Source organism: Myotis nattereri (assembly GCF_964212035.1).
Source record: "Myotis nattereri genome assembly, chromosome: 1".
Lineage (NCBI taxonomy): Eukaryota > Metazoa > Chordata > Mammalia > Chiroptera > Vespertilionidae > Myotis > Myotis nattereri.
In genome coordinates this window covers 213,299,302-213,326,687 of record NC_138075.1, presented here as the reverse complement: position 1 = coordinate 213,326,687, position 27,386 = coordinate 213,299,302, and positions in this window count along the sequence as shown.

Below are 27,386 nucleotides of genomic sequence, written 5' to 3'. Positions count from 1 at the left end.
TAATTATCAGAACCACAAATTTCTCCATATAAGAGTGGTAATATGGTTTCTACTAAGAACATGCCTTGTCATTTTTCTGAATCTTCAATCCTGGTTTTCTTGCTGCCCACTGCCCAAGTTTTAAAACAATTTCACAAACATATGCACTAGCACACCTGTAGAAACTAACTTTTGCCCAATATATTCTTTACCCAGGGTTTCATACTCAGAGAAAAATTAGAAGCATTGCAGTCAATGAGAGGGGAACGCATGTGCCTGGGCTCTTAAAGACCTCCACCAGGAAAGGGCCGACACCATGGCACTCACCTGGCAGCGTTAAGGCAGTGCATCCTAGGGTATGTCCTGACGGAAGAAAACCCAAAGTAGTATTAAAATAAGCTCCAGCTAGATATTCAAATAACCCAGATTATAAGAAACAGTCTAATCTATTACAGTTTATGTTAATAACTAGTAAAAGAAAAACAGACTCTAATCTAAAGAATCTGAGTTCAGACAATACATTGTTTATATAAAGACAAAAAACCAAGCGCTTGACATTTGGTTTAAAAGTGTTCTGAGTTTCACTCTTACAATGTTCCCCTGAGATTTCCAATTAGAGGCTCTGATGCCAACATTCAGACATACATTTCTCTTCCCAACCATTCATTCTCTAAATTGTTAGTCCTACACTAAAAATGGCCTAATGTAACTGGTGTCATGGCACTTCATGTTATGTTCAGTAAAGTCTACCTGATTTCTACACTATAAGTTACTTTTATCCATTCCAATTCCTAAACCACTTTGTGAAAGAAATTTGAATTCATCAATTTTGGAGAGACATTGAATCATCCTTCAAGCAATATATGATGACATTTTGAGCACAAATATCAAGATTATTATTTTTAAAATTAAATATTACCTGAGTGTTTAAAGTGGCTGAAGAGCACATTAATATTAAATATTATTTCTGACATTTAAAAAAGGTCAAATATGCTGCTGTTATACAAAAATTATTAGCAGAAACATCAAATTATTATAATCATTCTAAACACTAATTTGGTTCAAAAGTTAACATTTAGAGAGTTTGGACTCAATATTTCTTCTCAATGAAGGTCAACATAATTTCACTGCTCAAGTTTCAGCCAAAAAAGTGTTCACTCCTCTTGAAAACACTAACTCAATATCAACATCGGCTTTCCTTCTAATTCTAAAGGAACATTTTAATTTTTTTCTGGCTGACTATAGTCACCAGAGGAAAAAAAAGTAACTTTGGTAACTTTTTCAACTTCAGCTAACACTTCAGTAAAACATAATCATTGAGCACCAAGTGTGGCTGAAAAAAAAAATGGGGTTGAGAAGGATGTTTGCTTCTTTGTAACTGAAAGTACAATTCCTTCTCCACTATTCACCAGATACTGAATAGAGGACTAGACTTTGAGCAAAAATTCGGCTTCAGCTCCCAAGTATCATCTGTCTATATAATATTTCAAACTCATTCTACTGCTGGACTTTAATGGAATAAAGCATATTTCAAATTCAAACAATAATCATAGTGACAAAGAAATTTTGGATGTATTTTCTGCATCTCTTATCTTTTCTGTATAAGTATTGAGTCAATATTTACCTTACTGTTTCTCCATTTCTTACACCATCCCCCCCCCCTTTTTTGGTAATTTCCAATCTCTTTGTTTATTCAGTTTTGTTCTCCAAAAAGAATTTTCAATCATGATGTAGCATAGATCAAGATGCCTCGATAGCCCTAGCTGGTTTGGCTCAGTGGATACAGTATCGGCCTGAGGACTGAAGGGTCCCGGGTTTGATTCCGGTCAAGGAAACATGCCGGGGTTGCTGGCTTGGGGCATGTAGGAAGGCAACTGATCCGTGATTCTCTTTCATCATTGATGTTGCTATCTTTCTCTCCCTCTCCCTTCCTCTCTGAAATCAATAAAAATATTTTTTTTAAAAAAGAGATGCCTTGATAATGGTAAGATCTTTAAAAATCTACCTGTTACCAACTACATTTCTGTACAGACGGATATTTTAAGTATAGAATCTTTGGCTACAGAAGAATATTCAATTGGTACAAGTCTTTTTTTTCTATTCTATTTTTTTTCTTTAATTAGTGACATTGTGTTTTAGAAGATTCCAGAAATTATTGAAATCTGGTTCATAAAATCACTGAAGATTTTCAAGTTGATAACTTACTGAACATCTATTCTTTAAAACACATGAGTCTTTGACTTGCTTCATATTGCTTGTTCTAACAGCATCCGCATTAATTAGGGATAATCCTCTTCTTCTGTATACTAATAAAGAACATGAGCCTTCAATAGGTCACATCTAAAACATATTTGAAACAGAAATCCTAAAACACTATCTTTTTAAATGCTCTCTAGGAATGATTGTTTGAAAATTTATGTAACACATTTTACCAGTCTCCTTGGATTCAAGTATCAGTAAATTCAAGTGGGCTACATAGCAAGTACTAGTATTTGGAATCATTTCACTGGATAAGAAGAAATTGAGAATGTCTGCAGTTGCTGGTACCATTCTACTACTAGAATAAATTAGCCAAAACGTTTTATCATCATTTCCCATAAACATAAAAAGGGCAGGTGTTGTAATTCCAACATATCAATGCAATTTTAAACTTTTCAGAAATTCATACAAATAGAATAGACTGTTTTATCCATGATTTATCATATATAGGTATAATATCTTCAAATGGTGATGTATACAAAATGACGCCAGTGAACACTATATTACTGAATATTATTTTTTATTATCTTTATCTGTTTGTCTACTAGAGAATAGTCTTCTAATTTCTTTTTTTTTAATATTTTTTATTGATTAAGATATTACATATGTGTACCCTCTACCCCCCCTCCCCCCGCTCATCCCCTCACCTCCCCGTTGTCCGTGTCCATTGGTTAGGCCTATATGCTTGCATATAAGTCCTTTGGTTGATCTTTCCCCCTTGCTCCCACCCTCCCCTACCTTCCCTCCAAGGCCCGACAGTCCAATCAAAGCCTCTCCGTCTCTGGATCAGTCCTTGTTCATCAGTTTATGTTGTTCATTATATTCCACAAATAAGTGAGATCTTGTGGTATTTATCTGCTCTCCAGTTCCATCGATGCTGTGGCAAATGGTAAGAGTTCCTTTTTCTTCTTCCTCTTCTTAAAGAATACCTTTCAGCATTTCATATAATGCTGGTTTGGTGGTGATGAACTTCTTTAGCTTTTTCTTATCCGTGAAGCTCTTTATCTGACCTTCCATTCTGAATGATAGCTTTGCTGGATAAAGTAATCTTGGTTGCAGGTTCTTGCTATTCATCTCTTTGAATATTTCTTGCCACTCTCTTCTGGCCTGCATGGTTTCTGTTGAGAAATCAGCTGACAGTCGGATGGGTACTCCCTTGTAGGTAACTGCCTGTCTTTCTCTTGCTGCTTTTAAGATTCTCTCTTTATCTTTTGCTCTTGGCATTTTAATTATGATGTGTCTTGGTGTGGTCCTCTTTGGATTCCTTTTGTTTGGGGTTCTCTGCGCTTCCTGGACTTGTAAGTCCATTTCTTTCACCAGGTGGGGGAAGTTTTCTGTCATTATTTCTTCAAAAAGGTTTTCAATATCTTGCCCTCTCTCTCCTTCTGGTACCCCTATAATTCTGATGTTGGTACGCTTGAAGTTGTCCCAGAGGTTCCTTACACTATCTTCGTATTTTTTGAATCTCTTTTCTTTTTTCTTTTTCAGTTGGGTATTTTTTGTTTCTTTGCATTTCAAATCTTTGACTTGATTCTTGGGATCCTCTTGTCTGCTGTTGGATCTCTGTAAATTATTCTTTATTTCAGTCAGTGTATGCTTAATTTCTAGTTGGTCCTTTTTCATGACCTCCATGGTCTCACTATACTCCTTGAGGGATTCATTAAATTTATCGGCGGTTTCCATAAAATTCTTGAAAAACCTTATAAATGTGGCCTTGAACTCTATATCCAGTCGTCTGCCCTCCTCCGTTTCTGACAATTGTGACCTGTTTCTTTGTCTCCGCATTTTGGCTGCTTCCCTGTGTTGATAGAGTGGCCTGCGCGCCAGGTGTCCTGTAGGGCCCAGTGGCTCAGCCTCCCCAGTTACCCGGGGTGGACACTCTTGGTGCACTCTTGGTGCCTTGGTTGTTATAGGATCACTGGGAGGAATAGACCTCCAGTCCAATTGGCTGTGCGAAGCAGCTGTGTCTGAAGTGGGAGAATGGACCCCCTCTGACCACTGCGTACAGTGGCTCCTGGATCTAAGGAGGTGCTAATTCAGCCCCTGCCTGAGGCCACACAGCCGGAGCCACGAAGAGGCTCAGCTGTGAAGCAATGCAAGCTGCTGCGGGGCCTTGGGCCTTCTCTTGGAAGTTCCGGGTCTGCTTGGCTGGGCTGTAGTTAGGTACATTCACATGCAAAGGCCTCTGCTGCAGCCTGGGTGGGGCGGGGTCTCAGGGAGTCAAAAGGGCGGAGAAAGAAGCAATGGCTGATTCTCCGCGCCCGGAGTCGCACGTCTCAGTGTCCCAGTAACGGCTGCAAGCACCTCTGAGGGAAAGCCGCCCTCAAGTTCGCCCGCTGCCGCCTGACAGAGTCGCCTCTCCCCGTATGAGACCTGGGTCCCCAGAGACTTCCCGGAACCGGAGTTCAGAGCAGTCGGGAGCTTGTGATTCAAAAAGACAGCCGCGTCCTCAGGTGCCACCCCCTTTCCGCGCGCGCGAGCCACCGCCGTACCTCTGCACTCAGCCTCCGCAGCTCCTCTGGCTCTCAGCGTGCTTTTCTTTTCTTCTAGTTGTAGAAATTACACTCAGCCAGCCTTCCTGTTGTTTTGGACGATGTTTGCTCCGTCCTTTGGGATAATTTTCAATTGTTGTGGGAGGCGACTATTTCCCGGTGTTTATGTATGCCGCCATCTTGGTTTCTCCCGTCTTCTAATTTCTTACATTATGTTTCCAAAATTGCTGCAGGCCCTTCTTAATTTTCTTAGCCCATTGTTATATAAAGGGCATATACATATTATCTATTCTTCATTTTAGAATATCTTCAATATGGCCCATTCTTGGTCCCTCTAATCATTCTATACTGCATTTATGATCAGGAATATAAGCCTCTATTTCTGCATCTATGAAATGGGCAGAGTATGATACTTAACCTAACATATTCAGAATAATGCTTAGCACCGACAAATATTTTTTAAATAGTTTATATTATCATTATTATGTAGAGTTTCAGACTTCTTACTTGGACTTTGAAATCCCCATATATCTTTGGTTTCCTTTTTAAATATATTTTCATTGATTTCAGAGAGGAAGGGAAAGGGAGCGAGAGATAGAAACATCAATAATGAGAGATAAATATCGATCATCTCCCTCCTGCAGACCCCACACTGGGATAGAGCCCGCAACCAGGGCATGTGCCTTGATCAGGAATTGAACTGTGACCTCCTGCTTCATAGGTCAACGCTAAACCACTGAGACATGCCTGCTGGTCTCTCTTTGGTTTCTGATCTTTTATTTTATGAACTGAGAAGATTTATATAAGATTGCAAGTGTTGTACTTTTCCCACATCTCAATCTGAAAAGAGGACAGACTAGGCAATAAGCAATGAGATCAGGGTTAGTAACTCAATCAGTCCTGGGTTTTACAATTATCTGGAGACAACTATTCCCTTAGAAATTCCTCAAATCAATATGAAAATTTGTTGCCCTGAAAGTTTCAACCTTTTTGAAAACAGTACCCTCAGATAGTCTAGCTGCGGTTCATCCACATGTATATTTCTCAGCTTTTCTAAAAGCAATATTGAGCCTATGAAAATCAGTACCAATTGTTTTTCTGAGTGTGCCTGCAGGGCCAGTCTTTTCAGCATGAATCTCATATTCCAGTTTCCTGCTATTTTCAATCCATCCAGGATTAAGCACAAGTTACCTGTTTACTATAAATGGACATGGCTATTGGGTATTTGATCAAGGACAGTCCTCAGGCCTTGCGGTCTCTTTTATTTGTTGAAATTTAATGTCATTTAACCTCTGGGAGTGGAGCAACAGCTTTCTTCTAGACCAAATTTCTCTAATTTATAAAGGAAGCTTTTTGAATAGAATGGAGCTACAAGGCTGGTTTTTATTTGTTTGGGCTCAAAATGTTTGAGTTTTTATATCACTTGCTTGCCCCAGGGACTCCACAGAATGGGTGATTTTTACAGATCTAAAAAATAAATCAATTGATATGAGAATTTGTTGGTCTGTATTTGCTATTTGTATTACAATTTCTTTCCTCCTGGAACATGTACCAACCCAGTTAATAAAAGGGAAGCCCTGGCAGTGTTTCAGTCATGCTCATACTGTAGATACATAAATACACACAACAACCTTACATCTGTCTTATTTGAATGAAACATGGGCGTGAACAGTGTTTGGAGACTAAAGAGATAGTGATAAAGCCTGCAGAGTCTTGTGTGTTTGTGTGTGTGTGTGCCTGTGTGTGATTGTTATTAATGTTGTTTTGAAGTTTATAATGGCAAACAGGTTTTCTCAAACTGTCATGTCTTTGCATTAATGAAGAAATCTGGAAGGATATATTATATTTAAGGGGATATAACAGAATATGAAAAAGGGTAACAGAGGAAAAAGCATTATATATAATAAAAAGGGAATGATACTCTCCAGATAAGGAGTAGATGACTATAGAAATTCACTATACAATATACAACTTTCCCATAACAAAAATGTAAAGAAAAATTTGACTTAAAAATTGAGTTAAGCATAATATATAATACTGCTCTGTATTAATGCTTAAAATATTTAATGTGAATAATCCAATACTTTTTGTAATTTAAAATGGATATATAATTTGGTAAAATTAAAAGGCTATTTGATTTATAAATATATAATATTTAAATATAAACATTAGATTTTATGGGAATAAGTTAAAAAATAAAGTGAACACACATAGCATTGTCACTGGCACACAGTAGGTATGCAATAATTGTAAAGTAAATGTATCAGGAATAAAAATTGGCATATAAAAAAGAAAGCAATGCTCAATATGAATCAGAAAAGAAATTGTGATTCTGTTTTAGCATTTATAATGCATATCATTTAATACAAAGCATATACTTTTCTGGGTCTGAGCTCCTTAATGTAAAGGAAGTTGGCATAGTAGTAAGTTTGCAAAGTTATTGTTACATTTAAGGATTAATTTATGAATAAATGCATACCTTTAACTAATTGCATCAAGCTTTAATAACTTTGTTCTAGCCAGGGACTGACTAGTCACTAGGAAGATAATAAGACCCTGCACTCAAAGAGATGGGTGGTGCTTATTGAGAAACCAAACTTAAAAATGGGCAAAGACCAGAACAGAAAGAATGGAACTCTGACCTGCAACCTTGCAGAAACAGTTCTTTTTTAAAAATTTATCTGGGTTTGTAGGGAGAAGAAGGAATCAAGATGTATGAAAATCAAGAAAACATGACTGTTTCTTTTACATTTACTCTCTGCCCACAATCCTCCCCTTTTAAAAATATATTTTTATTGATTTCAGAGAAGAAGGGAGGGAGAGAGAGAGAGAGAGAGAGAGAGAGAGAGAGAGAGAGAGAGAGAAATATCAATGATTAGAAAGAATCATTGATTGGCTGCCTACTGCACGGCCCACACTTGAGATCCAGTCCACAACCCACACATGTGCTCTGACCACCAGGAATCGAACTGTGACCTTCAGATTCATAGGTTGACAATCAACCACTGAGCCCTGCTGGCTGGGCCCACAACCCCTTTAAAAGCAGAGAGATTCAGAGTTGGGCAGGATATCCTGGGTGGACATTAGCCTGTCCATAAAACTCTTAAATGTGAATACACAACTTTCATTCCACGTATGCATGTATAATTTTCAGGAGGCATGCAGATTCTTAGCTTTTCTAAGATGACCCAAAAATTTTTGTGGCCCAAAAGAAGGTTAGTGAAAACATTATGTAATATTACTTTCACCTAAGTTATAACAAACCTTAAATCTGTTTTCCATTATTGTTCTTGTAGTTTTAACTACACATGGAATTATTGTCACTGATTTTAATCCTGATGTCTTTGCTGTGACCTCTCCAAATAGAGTTAATCACTCTCTTTGGTTAAGTTTATATAGGCTTCTATCCCTATTATTATACTGCATTGAAATATAAAATTATCTTTTTAATTAAAATGTGAATAATGAAAGCATATTCTAAAATCCTATCATCATACATTTTTAAAAAGTTGAACCTTAAATTGCTGGTTGAAAATTAATTTATAAACATTTGTTGTAAAGTATATTGTTTATAATATCTACATTTTATAATTATAAATATTATGATACAATTATATAGTATATAGGTCTTTTGGCTATTATACTTTTTGTTTGATTGCAAGCTGTCTGCATTTAATCTGATCATGTATATTGAAGCTTATTAATAATTGATCAAAGTACCAGACAGGTGATAGACACAAATGCTAGAAGCAGGACTGAAGTATCTGTGCATTTTCTTTATAGATATGACATTTAAAAGAAATGGATAGGGAAGGTGTCTATATACTTTTTTTATGCTCCCTTTTTTGTCCATCAACATACATTTGACAAAATAATTACTCTGATGTGATGTATTAATTTATCCAATTTCCAGCATTCTAGCTGTTACTCCATTATTGTCCTTCCACTAAAACAAACAACAACAAACAAACAAACAAACAAACAAAAATCAGGATGCAAATGAAAAAGTTTGAGGTTATTATTGAGATAAATCCATTTCTGATCTAACTTATATTGTTAACATTATATCACTAGAGAAATTTAGAAATTTAATTGTTAGTGGTAACAAGTTAATTACAACTCTTTAAAACTAATGGTGACACACAATGCAACACCATTCTTGAAAATTTCTATAGGGAACACTTTCTGTTTAATACTGTTAGAACTATAAATACTATAAACACGAATTATAATTAGAGAAAAATGTCATTATCTCTAAAAAGGGTGAAAACAGATCTTTTTATATTCATAGAGTTGTTTTATGAAATAAAAATTAATATATAATGCTTTTTAATGTGCCTGGTATACCATGAGAGATTAATAGATATTTATACCATTATAATTAATTGCTATTAGGAACAATATCTTGTATTTTATAAAGTGCACTATTTCAACTGAAGGGGATAGATAATGAATGTTTGTTTTTTTTTATCCTTGTTTTACTTATAAGGTAATGAAAAGTTAGAAAAAATTATTTGTTGAAATTCTTTAGCGTAGAGACAGCATAGCTTAGTGATGAATTACAGGCTCATTCTAAAGTTGGATTATCTGGGTGTCTCAGCTTTGCCACTTTGGGCCCTTGGCTACTGTACTTAATCTCTTTATTCCTTATGTTCCTTATTAAATGAGTTAATATTAATAAAGTATTTATGAGTGTTCCTGGTGATAATCAGCCACTTATATGTATTTGTTAAATAAATAAAATACTAGTAGAAAAATTGGTAATTTCAGGCACTTTTATTGAGCAATCAAATTCACTTTTTGCCTGTTCCTGTTATTGACTCTTCTTCCTCCAAATTGTCAGAAAACATTCCTGCCTTTTTTTAACAGCTATAAGGATCTGCCTTCTTTCATCTGAAACCACAGGGAATCTTTTTTGTTCAAAACTTAGAGGAGTAGCTCCAGTGTAGCACAAGTCAAGAACAGCTTCAGCTTCCAGGAGAACCAATATAAAGTCCCACATATTCCCAGGCAACTTGTCTGGTTTCTGAGTTTCCCTAAAAATCAAGGTGCTCTGTAATATATGCTCTCTTTCCAGGGAACATACACCCTCCCCCTACCCAATATAGAATCAACTGGGTTACACAGAAAAGTTTCTTATATTCTGAGGTCCTTCTTTGAATGGTGTCATTAAAATCCTCATCTGAATTTTTGGATTTAATTCATTTTTTTTCCGTTTATTAATGTTTTAAGTTTTAAATTACAATTGACACACAATGTAATATTAGTTTCAGGTGTGATTGAACATTTATATAACTTACTAAGCGGTCCCCTAATAAGTCTAGTACTCATTTGACCCCATATAGTTATTACAATATTATTGGCTATATTCCCAATGCTGTGTTTTATATCCCACCAACAAGTACACTTTTTTGTCAAAATATGTTCTGACAAACTTGGACATTCAGAATAGAGTTGGGCTAGGAAGGAGGACATTGTGAACATCCTTTTCAATGGTAAGAAGAAAGGAAAATGGTGAGGAAAGAATCAGAGTTGTGAGAACTTCAGCACAGTGGGTCATAGAATTTGATAATTCTTTTCAGCTCTATCAACTTCAATCATTTTGACTATGTTAAGATTAACTACAAATTCTTAAATGATTTTTATAGTTGTTTCAAGAAAGTCACATCTTAATTATCCAAAACAATAATCTGTAACCTATAAATATTTATATTACCATAGTAATTAAATAAGACTATGATACTAATTAAGATCTATTTTTAACAAAACATACAGAATAAATCTCTTCTTTATTATTATTTTTTAATATATCTTCATTGTTAACGTATTACAGATGTCCCTCTTTCCCCCACTTTAGCCCTCTCCAAGCTACTCCTGAACCCTCCCTGGGTCTTCGATGCACTTTTGTCTGTGTCCATGGGTTATAAGCTATACATATCCTATAGCATAAAGAGGTAATATGCAAATTGACCCTCACAGCCTCACAAGATGGCTGCCTACAACCAGGCCAGCAGGGGGCTTAGTGAGGGACAACCAAACGACTGAACAAGCAGGCTGCGTGGGGCAACCAGACCAGCAAGGGGGTGAGTGAGGGATGACCAAACTACTGAACAGCAGGCTGTGTGGCACGACCAGGCTGGCAGGTGGGGGCAGTTGGGGGCACCAGGCTGGCCGGGAGGGTGCAGTTGGGGGTGACCAGGCCGGCAGGGGGGGCAGTTGGGGGTGATTAGGCCAGCAGGGCGGGGAGGGCAGTTGGGGGTTACCAGACCAGCAGGGGGGACACTTAGGGGCAACAAGACCAGTGGGGGAGGCAGTTAGGAATGACCAGGCAGGCAGGCAAGTAAGAAACTAGGATCTAGCAGTCCAGGATTGTGAGAGGGATGTCCTACTGCCGGTTTAGGCCCAATTCCCAGGGGAATCGGGCCTAAACCGGCAGTAGGACATCCCCCAAGGGGTCCTGGATTGGAGAGGGTGCAGGCTGGGCTGAGGGGAACCCCTCTCCCATGCACGAATTTCATGCACCAGGCCTCTAGTATACATATAAGTTCTTTGGTTGATTTCTTCCTGCCCACTCCCTTCCCTCTGACATTTGTCAGTCTGTGATGATAATTTGTCAGCATGTGATTATAATACACTATTTCTAAGTTTTAAACTAAAAACAAAAATTAAATAAGGAATTTTGTCTTTCCTATATAAACAATAATTCTTTGCTATGATGATGCTATGAGATGAATTTTGTTTATCCCTGCATTGAAGAACTCCTTTCCAAGGACTTTCCAAGTGTTATAAAATAGTTTATTATAGAAGAATTTATTAATTTACTTCCATTTTCTTAAGTGTAATAAAGTTATTCAGAACCATTAAGTAAAATAATGAAGGCAGGCGGATAAATGTATTATTAAGGCTCTAAAAGATGTGCTAATATTGATATCTGTCCTTCACCAGAGTCAAATTGCATCATTTTGAAAATATAGTCACAATTTGTATTCAGATTAGTGAAGTGAAACCCAATTTCCTAAATCAGATCCAGATTAGATCATTATATCATTTTTCCTTGTGTCTCTAGAGCAATTTTATTTGTACTACTATAGTATTATATCTCATCAACTTGTTTTATTTGTGTCCTATTTTCTATGCACCTGGCTATCAAACTTAAGACTTCTAACCTTCTGTTTACCTTAGTTTTCTTCTGTGTAGCCAGGGACTTATCTGGTCAAATTGTGGGGAGGGGGTTACATATATTAATCATATTATGCATTTTTTCTTATAGCCTCAAGTATTATGCACTAAAAGAGCGATTAAAGGGACAAAGAAGAATTTTTTTGGTGACCAAGGCAGTAATAAAACCTGCTCTCTGAGAAATATTTTATTCAGCATGTACTTCTTAGCTATAGTGAACACAGGCAGGAATTTTATTAAATAAGAACTGATATTACAACTCAAGATAAATAATTCAGACTTTATAATTGGTTGTCAGTCATGTCATGCATTACACTAGAACTCCAAATCAGTCCATCGATTTATTTTTGTTATTTGCATAATGACAACAAGAATGTACTCTGGACAGTGAATCTGGAGTCGTTATTGCCATTCTGCTAAGAAATAGTAACGTTTTCTTTGGACTTCTACCTTACAACTTCACCAGAAGCAGGTTGTGATCACCTTGACCTCATCCCCTACTGAGTCGTATTGCTGCATAATACATTTGGAAGTAACAACAGAACAATCTGTGAGTTAAAGATCAGCTAATACTTACCACCCCCTTTAACCCCTGAAACCGCACTTGCCTCTGGGTCTAAAGGTTGAAGATTCGCATTTTACAAATTTACCTTGATTCATAATTTGTTTACTGCCATAGTAACAGAGCTTGAGGTATCCTGCACCATTTGAAAATTATTTTGCGTTTCATAGAAATGTTTATAAAACTTCAAACAAAAATATAGAATAAATGAAAGTATACCACTGACAGTGTTCCCTCTTCTGCTTAATTATGTGTAAGTAGAGGCCTGGTGCACAAAATTCATACACTCGAGAGAGGTATCCCTCAGCCCAGCCTGCACCCTCTCCATTCTGGGACCCCTCAGGGGATGTCTGACTGCCGGTTTAGGCCTGATCCTGATGGCCTAAACCAGCAGTCGGACATCTGTCTCACAACCTGGGGCTGCTGGCTCCCAACCGCTCACCTGCCTGCCTGCCTGATTGCCCCTAACTCCTTCTGCCCACCAGCCTAATCACTCTCTAACCACTCCCCTGCCAGCCTGATTGATGCCTAACTGCTCCCCTGCCATCCTGGTCGCCCCCAACTGCCCTCACCTGCTGACCTGGTTGCCCCTAACTGCCCTCCCCTGCCAGCCTGGTCACTCCCAGCTGCCCTTTCATGCCTGCCTCGTCACCCCCAACTGCCCTCCCCTGCAGGTCTGGTTGCCCCCAACTGCCCTCCCCTGTAGGCCTGGTCCCTCCCAACTGCCCTCCCCTGCTGGCCCGGTCACCCCTAACTGCCCTCCCCTGCCAGCCTGGTCACCCCCAGCTGCCTTTTCATGCCTGCCTGGTCACCCCCAACTGCCCTCCCCTGCAGGCCTGGTTTCCCCCAACAGCCTTCCCCTGCAGGCCTGGTCGCTTCCAACTGCCTTCCCCTGCTGGCCTGATTGCCCACAACTGCCCTCCCCTGCTGGCCATCTTGTGGCAGCCATCTTGTGACCACATGGGGGCAGCCATCTCTGACCACATGGGGGTGTCCATCTTGTGCGAGGGTGTGATGGTCAATTTGCATATTACCTCTTTATTATATTGGATACTCAATCAGAGACTCAAAAACATCACTGTTAGAGCCAGCAACTAGAACATGGTTAGCACTTAAATCCTGCTACCAGCTCATTTAAGATGGGTTCTATTTTATTTGTTTTAATACAGATAACTTGTAACTTATCACTAACACTTTGATAAAAATTATTATAATGAGTTCTGAAACTTTTAATAAAGAGTGAGACCACACCAGGGTTCAATGAGAGGAGAGAGATGAGTCAGGTCCCAATTCCTATACCTTTTTTTAATTATCTGTTTCCTCCTTTGGGTATTACTGCCATCATGGATTGTGGAACTAGCCAGCTGGACAAGAGAAATGGCTACAGAATAGAGCCACAATATTTATTAACTTCATTACAACCTGAAATAAGTATATACATTTCTTCAAGTTTTGGTGGCATGTTGAAGCTGCTGGTGACACCAGAATCTAAACTGCATTAATAATTGCCTGAAAACCCTGTCCTTACTTCTACACACCACTTCCCATTTATCCTCTCGGTTTGTAATCAGATTTCTAGAAAACTATTCCAGAAATAGCTCTCTCTTATTTATCCAGCTTGAAAGTAAAATAAAATATATCATTTTTGATGATGTTCACACTTGTCATTAAGAATGCTTTCCTCATTGTTTTGTAAGCTCCCAAAGAAAGAAACTCTGCCTATTCTATTTGTATTGACTTCAATATCTACCTGAGTAACTGGTACATGGTAGGCTGTTAATAATATTAACTGAATGAGTGGATAGATGTGTAGAAAGAAAAGAATGCATATTAATTATTTAATTCTACCTCTTCCTCTTCCTAAGAATGTAAACTTAACTAAGTTGAAATAAATGGATGAAATTTTGAGATACAAATTAGTGGACCATTGTTGAAATATCACAAAATAATAGATCACGTGTAGATGTTGCAACTGACCATGTCCTGGAGTGAGTATGGCATTCTATTATAACTTGCTAAAAGCCCACTAACCAGTTTCTTTACTTTCTTACTTTCTAATTCCAGGAACTTCTTTTTTTATGACTATTTTACTTGATCTAAGCTTATTGTGAAATAACAGCAAATACTGTTGAATATTGACATTTTTCAATCTACATTTTAAAATAAAAGTGACATCATGAACACTTTTTGTGTGTGTGTGATCTGACAGGTTGTAATTAAATTGAGTAGGTAGCACACAGGGTTTTGTTGTGGTGGTGGTGGTTGTTTGGAGATCTTTTAGGAAGAAAATTTCCAGGCTGTATTGCTACATTTTTTTTTAAAAGAAACCTTTTCTTCTCTTTTCCCTCCTACTCCCATTTTCCAATTCTCTAACTGATATCGTGACTTATTTGTTCTTCATTTTTTTTCAGCAACTGTTTTTTCTAAAGATTAAGCTTATGTATTTTCTTGTTGCAACATTTTTCAATTTTTATCTTCCAATAGATCCTCTTTATTGCCTACCTGTCTGACATACTGTTGACAGATTCTCACTCTTATTAAACCTTCCATGTTCCTGAAGCCTCAGGAACCACAGCAATGGTCTCCTCCAAAAAAGTAGAAAATGAGATTTTTCAAACTTTTCCTTAAATGGTACAAAGAGAGAAAACTTTCTTTTCAATCGCAGTTCTCAGAATCATCTGGCATTTCCCATAGATTTACAACAGAAAAGTGATTTGGAGCTTCCCCCAATGAGTTCCCCAGAGTGCCTCGTAGAAGCAGTCAAGAGCTTGGAGGGGGTGAGATCACTTCCCACATCTTTTAACTTCCTCCTTTTCCCCACTAGATTCATCATTCTTATCTGAGAAGAAGAGAATATTCGTATTTTCCAAGCTTTTACTCTACCACAATGTCCCCAAGGGAGGAATTTGTGACAATATGGGCTCCAGAGTGCCTTTACATTTTCCAGCAAGTGCAGTCAGCTCACCCACTGGAAGGCATAGCATATTCTGCTATATCAGAGGTTGGGCAGTTGGCATTTTGCCGTTTGCGTAACACACTAGTCAGTACAAAGTAATTTATTTTGTGTCATTTGTTATTCTTAGGTAATATGTTTCTGCCATTTTGCCTTTAGTTCAAAGATGATATTATATTTAAATCTTGGATTCTTTACATTTGAACTTCATGAACTTTAGGCTAAATTCCTATTTAATTTAGGAACCAATTTCTAGTCTTGTGGTTTAATAAAAGTAATATTGCCATTGTATCTGTACAAAGGCCTTCTTACATAGACACCTGTATGTGTTTCCAATATTTAAATCAGTACCATAGGTCAAGGGTTGCTACAGGATGAAGTTATGATTATACAATACCAACAAATAACCTAAAAACTGAACTTATTTTTGGAAAAGTTACACTCTCGGTGGCACAGATTTCTTTTAATGTTCTGTCATTTCATGCTGGCTGATTATCTTTATAATCATTACACATGGGATCATAGCATTTTCTTATTCTATAATGTACACTTACCATGTCTTTCCTCTGGTGTCCTTTCTTGATTCTAATTGACCTCTCTCTCTCTCTCTCTCTCTCTCTCTCTCTCTCTCTCTCTCTCTCTCTCTCACACACACACACACACAAATGCTTACACATACAATTCACTATTGTCACTTCTGCTTTGTCATTTATTTTGAGCTTGCATGTTTTAAAATTTATCTGACATCAAAAAAGTCTATTGTTTAAAATCAACAGTAGAAGTTGATTTTATTGTCGCCTAACTTGATGGGTATATTAAGCAATTGAATATATTTCAAGCACTACAAAAATAAGGTGATATATGTAAGAGTCATATGATTTTTTTTTTCAGTGACAAAATATTTAGTAAAGAAATAGGTCTGGAAAGGTGAAAATATTTCCACAATTTTAAGTAACAGGTTGGTGTCTGATTTTAGACCAGACACTTGGTTTAACTCTGTTGCTTAAAGTACATTTTCTGGTTCAGTAATTGATAAGAGCTCCAAAGAAAGCTTTATGTTGATTTCTATGAATGCAAGTCTAGGCATGCAATGTGTATGACTAGAGAGTGAATAGGGTGCCTGGCTGGTGTGCCTCAGTGGTTGAGCGTCAACCTGGGAACCAGTAGATCAGGGTTTGACTCTCAATCAGGGCACATGACTGGGTTGTGGCTCCATCCCCAGTATGGGGGCTTGCAGGAGGCAGCTGATCAATGATCCTCTCTCATTCTCTCTCTTTCTCCCTCTCCTTCCTCTCTTAAACCAATAAAAAATATTTTTTTAAAAAGAGTGAATGGGGAGATGGTACAAACTTACAGAACTACTGTCATGGTTCTTAACATAATCAAACTTCTACTGTTTATCAAATACATGAATTTCAATATTTTCCTATATGAACTAATATCAGCTCTTTAATATTTCTAACACTGACTTGTGTTTTTAACTAAATGCTGAACTAACTCTTCCACTTTCAGTGCTCTTTCTGCTTTCAGTAGAGGCAGGAGTTTATTTTAATGCAGTCAGAAACTAGTCAGTACTTTCTTCTTCCAACACAGAACTGTTGCATGACTAGTAATGTGTTTCTGTTGCAAGAGATTACCATCTATAGAGGCACAAAGGCACAATACTGGGGAAAGTCCCAGTGTGTACCCATTCCTTCCCTTCCCTTCCCTTCCCTTCCCTTCCCTTCCCTTCCCTCCCCTTCCATTTCCATTTCTTTGTACTTCTTTCCTCCTTTGTTTTCTTCTCCTCCTCTTCTTCCTTCTCTCCTTCTCCCTCTCTTTCTCTAAGTCTTACACAGCAAATAGGGACTAGGAACACAAATGGATTTTGCCCTATACTGGACTTTCCTAGAGATTTAAGTAAAAGGCTAGAGAGACATCATGACCAAAGAGGCAGTCAAGATCCAAAGGGGAAAAAATATGTACAAAATTAAAACTTTTTCCAAGGAAAGTGCCTGAAAGGAAGCATTTAAACACTGCTCTTTACCATTCAAAATCAAATATGCACTCTAATTGATTCCAGGTTTCTTACTATTGACTCCAAGTTTGCTTACTTCTTCTGTCTCCTCAACTTATGTTTTGGGCAGGACTATAGCAAAGGATTCAAGAGAAGTTCCAAACCACCAAAGGACTATCTTCCTGAAAGAGCAGACATATCAGAAAGCAACTCACTGAATGCACTTGAGTGTTACACATTTCTATTCAGTGTCTTATCACCCTCACTTCTTACAGCTGTCTTTTGAAAAGATGAGAGCCATTCTATTTTATTTGACTGATATCTCTAAGTAAATGTGAGTCTTGTGAGTGATTGATCTAATAGCAATAGTTCACTTACAGTAACCCCAAGTATGAGCATTATACCTTGGCAATAAGTGGAGCACTAATACTCATGAGACACAATGGGATCTCATTTTGCTTCACTTTGCATGCTTAAGTCTCCCTTATTGTATTCGTCTGTCTACTTCCCAATAGAAATATGAGGAGCTCCTTTGTATGCTGAAGTACCACATGGCAACCCATCTTCCAAACAAGGGTTTGTGCACTTCAGCAGCTCGGCAGGAAACAGGTTTTTCAATAGATATCATTTCTTAATTGTCTAATTCATTAATGATTTTTATGACTTTCTGTAAGTGTGCCAAATCCTTCATGGAACTCAATTACATTTCAAGAACAAAAAGCACAATCCATGAAAACACTGAAATCTTGTAAGAGGCAAGCTTTTTTTTTTTTTTTTTTTTTTAATGCTTTTTAGCCCTCCCACTGCGACACTGCAGAATATAGAACTGTGTCTCCTGCTACATGCACCAATACATGATGTAATGTAACATATAGAGCAATTGAGAGCAGGAGAAATGTGGTTGCTAGGTCCCAAAAATGTTCTTAAGAAGTAAAAAAAAAAAGTAGGATTACAGTCTCTGAAATTAACCCTTTGTTTGTATATGAAATAAAGAATGGAGCTTTGTGAAATGATTTTTACTCCCTCTGGAGAGAACAAAGTTATTGGGTAATAGGTTATCCTTCAGCTAGCATCAGCACAACTATAAATCTACAATGTACAAAATCAACAGAATTCATTACTTGCCATTGAATATGAGGCGTGGAAATCTCTGTGGAGAAAAAATATCAAACTGTATGTGCCTGGTGTTACTCCCTGCCTGTTTCCTGTGGCATTTTTCTCCTCACTTTATAAGCACTTTAGGCACAGCAATTGTGTGTATTATTGAATTTTTCTTTCCAGGAATGGTATGGGATTGTAACAAATATTAAATAACAATAATCAGGAGAGCCCAGAATAATAAACTCACTTATATTTGAAAGCCAGAAATCTGAAAAAAAGACAATAGTTTTATTAGAATACAATGTAAATCAATAAACACATTTAAATAATATATTTTTGTGAGTAGAATTAGCATGTTGCTTTGTTCTTTGTTCTTAAATATTTCTTTCATATTATATTTAAAGAAAATATTTTCAAAACATAAAATTTTTATATTCTTGCTTAAAAGCCATATTTATTTTATGAAATTACATAAATGATCCCTAACAGAAAGAATTTTTGATCTATTTATAGTATTTGGATTTGCATGATAGTTGTGATTCACTTCTAGATAGGGAATAAGTCCTTTTTTTAAAAAGCACTGTATACAGTTTATCTAATTATTTCAGAATTCAGAATAAAGATAAGCAAACATTACAGTACTAATGAGACTACAGTCCATAAACCATGCTCAAATTATTATGGTTCAAAGAAAGTGTTAGGATATTATGTGAATGAAAATCTGTACACATCTGAGTACTAATTATAAAAGACACTAGAAGCCTGGTGCACAAATTCGTGCATGAGTGAGGTCTCAAGGGGGGTTGGGAGGCTGGGATGTGATCAGCCCTCCAGGTGGGCAGTGGTATGCCCTTGCTGGCCTGGGATCCAGATCCATCCCACTGACGTTCATGCAGGTTGTTGGGAGTCTCCTGGTGGCCACTTTTATATCCTTTCTTCCTTGTGGAGCGTCTAGGGAGGGGAAGCAGCTGCATGCCCAGGGATGACTACTAGAAACTAGATGACCAGGCAAAACTTTGTCATGCACAGTAGGAGCCAAGATCACAATGTGGAAAAATGACCAGATTGGTTAAGGGCATGAAACCCCAGGAGATCAAAGAAAGGAATTAGATAGGAGCAGGGCCCAGCACAAGTCCAGGAAAAGCCAGGAAAGAGATTGGTAAGTTTGGGAGAAAGCTTACTCCTTTCCAAACCCTAGGGAATATATAATCAAAGCTTAACAAAGGCCTTGGGTTTCATTCACTCATTCATCCGTTCACCTGTTCACTAGCATGCTCTCTTTGCATAGCAGCCATGCAGGCCTGGCACTCTCATGGGCCCACGTGCAGGCCCAAGTGTGTTCCCAAGCACAGTCTTGGTAGCAGACATGCAGATGGGGAAATGAGACACAGAGTTCTGCACCTCTGGGTCTTGGTTCTGGGTTTGGTGAGTACAGTGCAGGCTTGTAGCCCCAGAGACTGGACTTATTCTGTAGAGAGAGAATTGAGCCTTCTGGTCATTGATGAGACATGAGGCATTGAGGGCATCCCTTAGTTTTTACTTCAATAAATCTTACCACTACATCTCATCCTTCTGTGTGGGGGTCCCTGAAATGCTTTTCTCATGATTCTGTGGAGGAACCCTACTTCCACTGGCAAGCAGCTGAACAACTCAGATGTACTTCTCATTCACTGGATGAATATTCCCTTTTATATCACTGAGTATTGTTATCATGACTGAGCAAAATCTCTACCTGATCACTTTCTCCTCTGCGTCAACACAAGTTTGGTCTCCTTGAGTGTCTTTTCTCTTGGAAAGTGTATCTTTTTTTTCCTCATGTTCACTTTTTTTTAAATCATTTACTAGACATTGTGATTATTATTTCATGAAGACTAAATTCTATTTTTCTGTAGAGTGTTATTTTTGTTTATTTACTTGCTGGTGTTAGCAGGCAATTAATGTGGTTGGACGCACTCTAAGGTGGCAGCTCAGATCTCAGGTATGTTCCTTTATTCTTAACTGGGATGCATATAGTCTCCTTTGGTGCTTACATGGTATGATCATCAGCCAGATTTGGGGTAGCATTTATGCACAGAGTTTTAGATTCCTGGTTTCTAGCTCTCTTCTCTTTGGAATTTCCCCTTTAACTTTACTAGTATATCCTTAGTTGTTACCCTGACCTTTCATCTAGTTGCTCAAAGCAAAAAGACTGCGATCAGAATTTTTTCCAGAAAACATGTCACAATTGGTGCCAGCATCTTTCTTAATTTGTTTGATCTTTTCCTAATTTCCTGAGATTCATTTCCTATGTGGAAAGAGATGTTTTCTTTCTTTTTTTTTTTTAATTAAATCTTTATTGTTCAGATTATTACATTTGTTCCTCTTTTTTCCCCCCATAACTCCCCTCCTCCCAGTTCTCGCCCCACCATCCGCCCTCACTCCCCACCCACTGTCCTCATCCATAGGTGCACGATTTTTGTCCAGTCTCTTCCCGCATCTCCCACACCCCTTTCCCCCCCAAGAATAGTCAGTCCATTCCCTTTCTATGTCCCTGATTCTATTATAATCACCAGTTCATTCTGTTCATCGGATTATTTATTCACTTGATTCTTAGATTCACTTGTTGATAGATGCATATTTGTTGTTCATAATTTGTATCTTTACCTTTTTCTTCCTCTTCCTCTTCTTAAAGGATACCTTTCAGCATTTCATATAATCCTGGTTTGGTGGTGATGAACTCCTTTAGCTTTTCCTTATCTGTGAAGCTCTTTATCTGACCTTCAATTCTGAATGATAGCTTTGCTGGATAAAGTAATCTTGGTTGTAGGTTCTTGGTATTCATCACTTTGAATATTTCTTGCCACTCCCTTCTGGCCTGCAAAGTTTCTGTTGAGAAATCAGCTGACAGTCGTATGGGTATTCCCTTGTAGGTAACTGAGTTTCTTTCTCTTGCTGTTTTTAAGATTCTCTCTTTATCTTTTGCTCTTGGCATTTTAATTATGATGTGTCTTGGTGTGGTCCTCTTTGGATTCCTTTTGTTTGGGGTTCTGCGCGCTTCTTGGACCTGTAAGTCCATTTCTTTCACCAGGTGAGGGAAGTTTTCTGTCATTATTTCTTCAAATAGGTTTTCAATATCTTGCTCTCTCTCATCTTCTGGCACCCCTATAATTCTGATGTTGGTACACCTGAAGCTGTCCCAGAGGCTCCTTACACTATCCTCGCATTTTTGGATTCTTTTTTCATTTTGCTTTTCCGGTTGGGTGTTTTTTGCTTCCTTGCATTTCAAATCATTGACTTGGTTCTTGCGCTCCTCTGTTCTGCTGTCGGGAGTCTGTATAATATTCTTTATTTCAGTCAGTGTATGCTTAATTTCTAGTTGATTCCCCAATATAACATCGAGGGTCTCATTAGTTTTCTTGTAGATCTCATTAAGTTTATCGGCGGCTTCTAAACAGTTCTTGAGAGACCTTAAAAGTGTGGTTCTGAACTCTAGATCTTCCATTGACAATTTTGTCCTGTTTCTTTGTCTCCGCATTTTGTTATGCTTCCTTGGTGCACCCCCTAGTGGTCTTTGTTCGTGGTTTTATAGTTAAATCTTGATTGTTGTAGCAAATTCCAGGGAGGGTTTGACCTCCAGGCCAAGTGGCTATGAGAATCAGCTGTGTCTGCAGTGAGAGAACTTCTGTCCTCTAGGGAGGTGCTAATCTAGCCTTTGCCTGAGGCTATCCGGCAAATGCCTCTGTGCAGGGCTTGGGCGGGGCGGGTCGCACAGGATCAATAGGGTGGGCCGGAGAGAGCAGTTATGGCGGCTCTCAGTCCTGTCCCCAGGGGCTCTGCCTCTCTGAGTCCCAGCACCCACTGCAAAGCTCGGAGAGAAAGCTGCACTCGCTCTGACCGAAGCCAGACAGACCCGCTTCTCCCGTTTGAGTCTGGGTCCCTAAAGACTCGCCCGGATCTGGAGCTCAGAGTCTGCGACTCCCTCCCGATTGAAAATGCCAACCGTGCCCTCCGCCGCCAGCCCGCTCCGCGCACTCCGCACCTCAGAATTTGACTTCAGCACTGCGCCTCCTCTGAGTGTCCGTATGCGTTTCTCTTTCCTCCTAGTTGTAGGACTTCCATTCAGCCAGCGTTCCAGTGGTTTTGGGTGATGTCCGTTCCGTCTTTTAGTTTCACTTTTGAAGTAGTTGTTCAAAGCAGCAAACTCCGGCGTTAACCTATGCCACCATCTTGGTTCTCCGAGATGTTTTCTTGTCTACTCATCATGTTGAGTCATTTCCCCATGAAAAATCTCAGATGCAGTCATGCTGGATTTTAGTAAAAGTGTGGAACATCTATACCATACCACTGAGTAGGAACTTTATTTTCTTTCCAGTCTTGTAAATCACAATCCATGAGAACAACAGTGAAGGCATTGCGACATATTTATATGTGAGGGAGTTACTTAAGAAAGCAAAGTTAGTTGGCATAACATGGGAGGCCTTTCATATTAAATTTAGTGAGAAAAAAATAATGTTGCTGGAAAATAAAACTGCAATAACTTCACCTTAAGTCATCGCATGAAAGAAAGTATCAGAACTCTGTGAGAAAACAGTATAAACAGTAAGAGTACCCTCTGCAAGTGTCCTGGCAGTGAGATAAGTTAGGAAGAGGAAACAATGGTGGGAGGGGCCTAAAAGCATGCCAAGTATTCATTGAATCTGAATGGTGTCCATCATCTATGTTGAAAGAGCTGATTGACCACTGGCAGTCCTCATCATTTTTTAAAAAATATGTTTTCATTGATTTTCAGAGAGAGAGAGAGAGAGGAAGGGAGAGAGGAAGGGAGAGCGATAGAGAGATAGGAACAGCGATGAGAGTGGAACATCATGGATCAGCTTCCTCCCGCACGGCCCCCACTGGGGATCAAGCCTGCAACCTGGGCATGTGCCCTGACCAGGAATAGAAACAGTGACCTCTTGGTTCCTGGGTTAACACTCAACTTCTGAGCCATACAGGCTGATGCATCATTTTTTTTTTAAAACTGATAACAACAATTTGTGTGAATCGTATAAAGTACTGTTTCCTAATCATAGCATCTTTACATAGCTCTTCTCTGGAGCTAGCAAGCCACTTGGTGTTACTATATGTCACTGGATAAAAGACAACATACATCATTGAAAGTGCGCATATCCACCTGGATAATGTCAGGCTGTGACTCCTGTGGGCAGGATACAAGGATTGTAATAAAGGGAGAGAAAAAAACGTGTTATAGTATCTAATCTTTCATATCACTCTAAATTTGAGGTACTATAATTCTAACACCTAATTTGTCCATTAGTGGACAAGAGGGGCATTTTTGCTTTTTGATATCAGATTACAAAAACTAAAATTGGAAGGAGGTGTTGAATTATATGATGAAAACATTTTTTTTAAATATATTTTATTGATTTCAGAGAGGAAGGAAGAGGGAGAGAGATAGATAGAAATGTCAAACATGCGAGAGAATCATTGACGCATTGCCTCCTCCACACATCTCCCCCCCCAAACACTGAGGATTGAGCCTGCAACCTGAGCATGTGCCCTGACAGGGAATCAAACCCTGACCTCCTGGTTCACAGGTCAAAAGTCAACCATTGAGCCATGTCAGCTGGGCTCTGATGCAAACATTTTAATAGGAAATATTATACTGAAACATTCAGATGCATTTCCATCTTTTTACAAAGAGTAGATTTTCAAGGCTAGGCAGTTTGAGGGGCTTCTGTTGAGCATTTCTTTATTTTCCACCCTAAGAAGTGCTTTGCATCATAACTGCTGACACCGGAGTCTACAGTCCACTCAGAATATAAAACCGAGAATATAAAACCATCCTCAGACTTATTGTTACTATTGGAATACTGACTCAATTACAAGGTTTCTTTCTTTCTCCCGGGACTGAAGCAACTTTCTCCGGCTCTGATGATTTCTTCCCTGTGTGAAGCTGCACTGGCTCGAAGTGCACTGTTCCGTGGTCTCAGAATGCCAAAGAAGGAATCCGATGCTCCCTCTCTCCCCACGGAAGGCTGAGGTTCACAGTTTAATGTAAATCATGTAAACTGTAATAATTGGAAACTGCAGGGGGCCAAGACAATTTGTTAAATCTGCATACCTTTGAAGCAGAAATGGCTGAATTGTGAAAGTCAAGTCCCCAGAAAGGCTGGTCAAGTATATAATGTTGAAATTAAATCACAGGAATAAATAACATGAAGACAGAAAAAAAAAAAAAAACATAACTGTTATAGAGAAACCTATATCTTTAAATGACTAAGACAGTTCAAAAAAAAAGAGGAAGAATATATTGAGCAGTGTTTATAAAGCAAACACACACACACACACACACACACACACACACACACACACTATGCCATACCACCCTGGCGACCTGATAGATGCCAATTATAGAGTGGCCTCAGATTTTCTTTTACAGGTTACTTAACTTTCATGTTCTACATTTTCTTTCAGGCAATAAAAAATTAAATACAATTTATATATAAATGTTTTCATAAAAATTCTAGGTAGATATATGGGAAGAATCCAGAAGTCTACAGAAGTTTAATTTGGAGAAATATGCTCCAGAGAACATTTGCACAAAGAACAGTCATGAATGAAGTTAGGTCATGGAGACTAGCCATAGGAAGCAGACAGAGTACCTGGGATTTTCTATCAAAAGGAAGGGCTGAAGGAGGTATTTAGTTTTATGAGGTCCAGGTTACTCTGTAAGTGAGAAATACATTTTGATTGAGGGAGAGAAAACAAAGTAATCAGCAAACCTATTCAGCGAGAGAGAGAGAGAGAGAGAGAGAGAGAGAGAGAGAGAGAGAGAGAAAAGAGTTCAAGCTAGTGGACAGGCTATGGTGCCTTTTGATTGCCCTGGGGAATTCAAAGAGTAGAGAATCTGGAAGGTAAAGTCGTAAACCATTGTCTGTGATGTAGGTTGGTTTTCCGGGTTTTTAATGCACTTGATATGCATTAAATATTCTGTCTTTCAGAGATTGCCAACTTTATTTAGATTTATGTTCCATTGAAAATAAACTTGGATTTATTGTTTAACAATCATAAACAAAGTTCTATGTAGTTTTGCTCTATAGGTTTTAAATCAGAGGGCATAGTGGACATGACTAAACAATAGGAAGATATCTCTGGAATATCTCTTAAAAATAATATATATATTCTAATTGTTTGCTTTGTGGGTGTTTTAGGTTCAACTATACTTCAATTAAAAAAAAAGAAATGTCTAATAGTCAATAGTTCAGTCTAGTGTTTATAATGGATTTTTCTACCCTTAAAACTTCAGTGGGGTTATAGAAAAATGATATTTACCTAAAGACACACTGAAATAAAATAGCTATTAAGGAGCCTTATAATGAATATAATTGATTCCCCATTCCAACATCACTACATATTTTCTCAAATCACATGTCAGTTGTAAATAAACAAACTATCAGTACACACAATAGGTATCATTTGATTGTAGAAAGATAGCATTTTGAAAAAGGGAATTTGCAAACCTATAGTATTGTTAAAAGGAAGTTTATGGAGTATTCTTCCATATTGTGTACATCTGCTGATCTGATTGACACGTAGATGAAAGAACTATCACTGTTTGGTGACAAGGTAACGTATTTTAGAAATCCTTTTCTTTATTTTTTTATTCATTTAATTTTTTGCTCCTAAGAGCTCCCTATAGGAAACTAATTCTGCTTGTTCTTCTTTTTCAAATACTGTGTTGCTTGAGGATTTTGACAAACTGTGTAATGAAGGGTTTAACCCCCAGTAATGAATGTCACGATCCTAACAATAAGATCCAACGAACAATTTGAAGTGATGTAGTGAATGCTAGCTCTGCTGTCGAGCACACACGGAGTCTGGCTGGTCTGAATAATTACTAGAGTTTGGCAGAGATACAGTGTGCACAGCCCACTACGATGGCACCTGCTGAGACTTTGCACTATTTTGAAAAATAATAGGTTCTTCCGATGGAATGGATGCTTTATAGTGCGGTAATTGAATGCAGGCATCAATGCACTTGCTTTCTTTGTGTTCTTAAGAATCTCTTTATTTGGGGCTTTTGTTTTGTCAGCCATGTTATAGTTTAACGAGTGTCTCTCAGTCTCAGTATTATTTCTTGAGTCCTTCAAAAAAAAAGAATCAGTAGTAAATGATTTGGGAGATGCATGTTGAAAAGATAAGTGTGTATTTCTGATGTATCGCAATCCTGTACTTAATACTTATTTTTCTATTATATAGTTATATGTTAAATACATTAACTAACGGGGCAGAGGCATGTCCATGCAATGCACTCATTATGTAAGAATTTATAGTCTTATTTGTCTATAGTTTAGATTAGATACCTATTTTGCTTTTCATGCTTACCTCCCTGTCTCAACTGAGCATAGTCTAAACAAAGAACTAGAATAGTTAGAATGGATAGACAGCAGTGACACCAGACTGAGACTGCTGGAAGTAACCTATTTTTCTCATTCTATTGAAGGACTAAGAAGGCATGAGAAAGTCATTCCCGTGGCGACTTTTAATTCAAGCAAGAGGAGTGAGAGACAGAAACTTCATGATAGGACCCAAGGCACTGTCGCTGCTGGCTTATTATCGGACATTTGAATGAATTAGACCACTGTAACCTACCAGAAATAGCACTATACTTGAATTTCAAGAAAAGGTGTCATTCTGTGGTTCCCAAAGTGTGACTCATTTTTAATTACACTGCCTGATCTGAAACAAGAGGACACAAGCTGGCGTGATTTACTACGCAGGTGGTGAGGACTCGGTCAGGTCTAGGGTTTTTGGAAAGTTTTAGGATAATGTCTCTAAATGCAGAAGCTTGCTGCTAGGTGAGAGGTTGTCGAGATAGAGCAT